This window comes from Myodes glareolus, chromosome 11, assembly GCF_982192425.1.
Source record: "Myodes glareolus chromosome 11, mMyoGla1.1, whole genome shotgun sequence".
NCBI classification, from domain to species: domain Eukaryota; kingdom Metazoa; phylum Chordata; class Mammalia; order Rodentia; family Cricetidae; genus Myodes; species Myodes glareolus.
In genome coordinates, this window is record NC_142036.1 from 9785403 (window position 1) to 9791513 (window position 6111).

Consider the following 6111-nt stretch of genomic DNA (forward strand, 5'->3'; position numbering starts at 1 on the left):
CATTTATGGTGTAAGTTGGGTCAGTCAATCTCCAGGAAAGTGTCTGACGTGGATGTAAAGTATCTGGAGGGGCAGGAGCACATATTATAATTCTGGTCTCAAATCCCAAGTTAACATCAGTAAAGACACCTCCTGTTTCATGAATTCTAATTGTTCTTAATGATAAAACTCCTGAGTCAGCTACCAGTGGCAAAAACTGAAGGATCAGAAAAGCGGAATATTCATCCACTAGAGAGTTCTCACCTCTACCAATGCTCAGACCAAATGGGGAAGATCCTGTCTCTACAAAGCCTCTGACTAAATGCTGTCTCTCCAAATCTTCAGACTGCCTCTGAGAGTGAATCCTCAGACTGCATCTGAGTTGTCTCCTTCTCTCTAATATTCCTCTCTCTGTCCTTCCATGTCACTCCTGTGTCTGTTTCTCTGGTGTTGAGATTAAAGGCACATGATCTTAGCTGCTGGTATCAACTTTGTGTGAGCTCTGTTTCTAATTTGCAAAGATTAATCTCTTGTAGCCCAGGATAAGTTTGCACTCACAGAGATCCTTCCACCTCTGTCTTCCTAGTGCCCAGATTAACGGTTTGTGCCACCATTGCCTAGCCTCTGTGGCTAACAAATATCTTAACTCTGCACTCTGAAATTCAGGATTCTTTACTTGTTAGATCACAAACATATATTACTACACATCCAAGAGCTATGTTTTCATAAAACTGAACAATCTTCACACTTTGGACATGTATTACTGTGCCAGAGGAACAGTGAAAAAACTCCAGTGTGAGCTTGGACAGAAACTTCTATACTCAGACCAGCATGGGATGTGGAGGATGAACAGGTACTCCCTGAAACAGTGGTCTTCTGGAATATGCAGCATTTGCAACTATTTGATGTCAAACCTTTGCTTTTTTGCCTTTTAAACAATTTAATCCTCTAGAGTACACTTTACTTTTCCTAGCCTATTAATCTTATTTTTTGATTATACATTAATCATCTGTGTTCTCACACAATCCTCTAAGATGTTTAATTGATCCTTGTCAAGTAAATCAGCACATTATTTATATCTATATCTATATAGATAGAGACAGACAGACAGACAGATACATACATACATACATACATACATAATAGGAGTCTGAAATTATGAAACTTTGTAAGACAGCTATGTAAGAATTTTGAATAATCTTTGATTCATCTTCTTTATTTTTAAACTTGTGATAAACCACAACTCTCTTGAATTGACGTTACTTTTCAAAGTTAGCTTAAAAATGAATCACCCACAGTTTCCTACCTCTAAACTAATAGGACCTTGATAAAAGTGTACAGTTGTTATAATTGTTGCATGATTGTATTATTGAACATTTGCTTTTTGGTAAAAATTAGCCTCTTTGTTGAAGTCCAGGAAAATGATTCCTCTATAGGCATATTGTGCAATCAGACCACAAAATTCTCATCCACAAATATGCACATCCCAGCAAAAATCAGTCCTTCCTAAAGAAAACTGAATTCTATGATTTTTCACAGATTGTGCTTTTTTGGTGCTTTTGTTGCCTCAAAGACTCCCAGAATTATTCCTTTGCACTCTTTGTTGTTGCTAATTGGAAGAGACTGGTGTCTCATGTGTGAGCTAGAGAAGTGTCCTTCAGAGAAGCCATGTTGGCTAGAGACTCCATGATAATAGGTCATATGCTTGGGGCAGGTTTACAAAGGAAAAGAGAATCTATTCATCTGAGGCTAAGGATTCTCTGGAAAATCAGGCTGTGACACTAATAGTGTGTGATGAAACTTTGGAGACCACATTGATGACATTCTTAGAACACTGACAGAAGAATGTATAACACTGAATTAAATAACTGCACACAATGTTGAACACACAGGTTCCACTGTCATATTTTCCAGGGTCAGTGTGAGTATCAGCTTACATATTTGCTACTGAAATGGATTGACAGTGTAAAATTTTAATGAATTTGTTAGACCTAATCTATATCAGAACCAATAACTCTATTCTCATTCTAAGAATTTTACTTTTGACCAAGAATACCCAGAACATTTTTGGAGAGCTTGCCAATATAAATGAAAAGGCTTCATATTCACATTAAGGTAAATAAATTATTGAACAAATAGTCACAGGCAAAATTTTCCCTGTGTCATAGAAAAGACACAGCAAATGTTTGTAGAGATGCCCTTTAAATTCTCTTCTTTTCAGTATATCCTTTGATTTGTTCAAGATAATTTTTTAAAAAAGGTGATACATAAAAGACACACATGTATAATCTAACACCAGAAAATCTGTTTCTGCAGCATGAGCCCCGAAAGGGGAGGGCAAGAATAATATGTTTTTCCCCTAATTTTGAATGATGATGGGATATTTTCATCATAGAAAAGAGCAGTAGCTAACCAAATGTGGAAAAATATTTTACAAATCATATATTGAATTATCTGTAAATGGGTTTTTTTAAGAAATAAGTGAAGCAATTTTTGACTAGCAATTTTGTGTACTTCCAATATCCAGGAGGATAACTATATGTTTTTCTTTGGATTCACCTTCCTATTTAGCTTCTCTAAGATCAAGAATTATAGGCTCAATGTCCTTTATTAATGTCTAGAATCCAGTAATGAGTGACTACATACCATATTCATCTTTTTGGGTCTGGGTTACCTCACTCAGGTTAGTGCTTTCTATTTCCATCCATTTGCATCCAAAATTCAAGATGTCATTGTTTTTTACCGCTGAGTAGTACTCTAATGTGTATATATTTCACACTTTCTTTATACATTCTTCCATTGAGGGGCATCTAGGTTGTTTCCAGGAATAGCTATTACAAATAATGCTGCTATGAACATAGTTGAACAAATACTTTTGTAGTATGATAGGGTATCTCTTGGGTATATTCCCAAGAGTGGTATTACTGGATCCTGGGGTAGGTTGATTCCGAATTTCCTGAGAAACTGCCACACTGATATCCAAAGTGTTTACACATGTTTGCATTACCACCAGCAAGTGCCTTGGGGGTAGGGGTGGGATAGAGATAAGGGGAGATGGGTAGAGAAAAGTGAGAAGGGGAGGATGGGGAGAGCTTGGGGAAATGGAATGGTTGGGATGGAGAAAGAGTGGATATGGGAACAGGGAATTATATATCTTAATTAAGGGGGTCGTTTTAAGGTTAGCAAGAGACAGGACTCTAGAGGGTTTCCCAGATGTCCAAGGAGATGTACCCAGCTTGTTCCTTGAGCAGCTGAGGAGAGGGCACCTGAACTGGCCCTACCCTATAGCCACACTGATCAATATCTTGCATATCACCATAGAACCCTCATCTGGTGATTGATGGTGGTAGAGACAGAGACCCACATTGGAGCACTGGACTGCGCTCCCAAGGTCCTTATGAGGAGCAGAAGAAGAGAGAACATGAGCAAGGAAGTCAGGACCACGAGGGGTGCGCCCACCCACTGTGATGTTGGGGCTGATCTAATGGGAGCTCACCAAGGCCAGCAGGACAGGGACTGATGGAGCATGTGATCAAACTGGACTCTCTGAATAGGGCTGACAAAGAGGGTTGACTGAGAAACCAAGGAAAACACACTGGGTTTTGATTCTACTGCATGTACTGGCTTTGGGAGAACCTAGTCTGTTTGGATGTTCACCTTCCTAGATCTGGATGGTGGGGGGGAGGATCTTGGACTTTTCACAGGGTATTGAACCCTGACTGCTCTTTGGACTGGAGAGGGAGGGGTAAGGGAATGGACGGAGGGGGGGGGAAATGGGAGGAGGTGAGGAGGTGAAAAATTTTAATAATAATAATAATAATAATAATAATCCACATATTTACTAAAAAACACAAAAAACAAAAACAAAAAAAAAAAGAAATAAGTGAAACACCCCACCAGTTCTTAGTTGGATGAGAAGATGGTCCCAGATAAAGTTGCCTACGAAGTTATTTGATACTTATTAATGATCCTTAATTGCCTTCTGGAATTTATTGTTTTGAATCTCAGTTATACAGTTTTTACTATTTTTCTTTATTCCTTAGGATCTCTAAGTGTGATATTTTTCCACCCAGTTCCTCCCTCATCTTCCAATCATGGGTCCCTACCAATCTTATTCTTATTTAAGCACAGTTAGTGTTGTCCATATCTGCATGTGTGTGAACCCAAACACTGCAACATAGGAAATACACCAGGGACTATACCCTCAAAAAAGAGTGACTATATCTCTTGTGCAGAAAATAAATTTCCATCTTTTTTCAGTAAGAAATAGGGTTGAAGAATTATCAGTGCTATCTATACCATGGTTTTGACTGGTTTGTACTTATTTGGGTTCAATGGAAAACAGCAGCCATTACGGACCCATGATTGTAATATCCACGACATTTCCAGAAGACAGCATTTCACAGCACCCCTCCCTGTGTTCCACTCCTTACATTCTTCCCACATCCTCTTCATCAGTATTGTCTGAGCCGTGGAGGAACTTGAATGATACTGGAAATCTTGTATCATACAACATATTGAAGATGGGGAAGGACAGTTTCTGCCTCATAGAGAGAATCCAGATTGAGTTTTCGAGACTCTGTGTGTTTGGTGCTCTGGCTTCCGTAGAAATAGAACAGTAGTCAAGACAGGAAAAGGCATCTTAAGTGAAGGGTAAGAGGGAAAAAGCACAGGGTAATACAGAGGTTTTGAAAGGAAAATTTGGGTATAATGAGAGAAAGGGACTGCATGGGTAGAAAGCATGACAATTTGGGAAAATAAAAACAATGTCTTCTAAAAATACAAACTTGATGCAAAAGTTTGGCGTTTGTTACAAAAATGCATTAAATGTCCCCATTGTGCTGACTATATAAATATGCAGAAATAAAAACTGAACTAAGACAGCATGAAGACAGACATGTGTTGCCTGGTATCAAGATGGGAAAGGGAAAGGCAGAGTGGGTAGTAAAATTTGATCATAGGAAGAATTTCAGGATGCAAACAATTAAGTGCTGCAAATATAAATTTGTCCCCACAGCAATCACTGAGAGGAAGACAGACAGCAACAAGAACATTTTCCATGCTCATAGTGAAAAGAGAACTAAATAAATTGTGGCGAATCCCTAACAAGGAAAATGTGTACACAGAGCTACATTAGTGCTTTACTTTCTATAACTCTCATCAGTGTGTATGGTGTCTCATATCTGCTCTGAGTACTGCCTTCTGCTCAGGTCCAACTACAGAGTCGGTTATGGCAGAAAAATATGCAAATAAGGCTTCTGTGCGCCCATAAAATTCAGTCCTGCCCTGACCCTGCAGCTCTGGCGGAGGACACAAGCCCTGGAATTAAAAGTCCTCCCAGACAGGGTTTAGCATTGAGCACAGGACACTCACCATGGACATATGGCTTATAATGGTTTCCTTTGTCCTAATTTTAAAAGGTAATTCATAAAGATGAGACGCTGTGTGTTGTGTGGACATGAGAAAGAGAAAAAAAGTCTTCTGTGTCAGTTTTCTAACCAGAATTCTTTGTTTTTACAGGTGTCCAGTGTGATGTACAGTTGCTGGAGTCTGGCGGAGGCTTAGTGCAGCCTGGACAGTCCCTGAAACTCTCCTGTGCAGCCTCTGGATTCACCTTCAGTAATGCTTACATGAACTGGGTCCGCCAGGCTCCAGGGAAGGGACTGGAGTGGGTTGCACGTATTAACACAAATGGCGGTAGCACCTGGTATACTGATGCTGTGAAGGGCCGGTTCACAATCTCCAGAGACAATGCCAAGAACACACTGTACCTGGAAATGACCAGTCTGAAATCTGAGGACACAGCCACGTATTACTGTACAACAGACACAGTGAGTGAATGTTACTGTGAGCTCAGACAAAAACACATCTGTGGGCAACACCGGACCAGCAGAGGGCGCTGAGAGCACTTAGAGATCTTAGTCACAGAAGCTGCCACTCAGAGAAGTATGGAAGACTGGACTTCTCTGTGCCTGCACTGCCTCTCCATATCACACTTAGGGATTTTCTCTGGAGATATAGTGTGGAGTAATCCCTGAATGTCCACATTATTATTTAAATTTCTGCTTCCAGTTGTGTTGTGTGTGTTTATTTATTATAGTGTTTCTCCTTGTTTCTTTTTATCTCTCTCTG

At 39.7% G+C, this 6111-nt stretch overlaps 1 pseudogene across 1 annotated transcript; it reads left to right on the plus strand.

Annotated features, from left to right (window-relative positions):
- The first annotated feature begins 5264 nt into the window (after window positions 1-5264).
- LOC148120362 (immunoglobulin heavy variable 3-64D pseudogene) lies at window positions 5265-5882 on the plus strand (annotated as a pseudogene). The gene is made up of 2 exons (XR_015739282.1): window positions 5265-5399; window positions 5500-5882. The product of XR_015739282.1 is annotated as an immunoglobulin heavy variable 3-64D pseudogene (transcript).
- The last annotated feature ends 229 nt before the right edge of the window (window positions 5883-6111 follow it).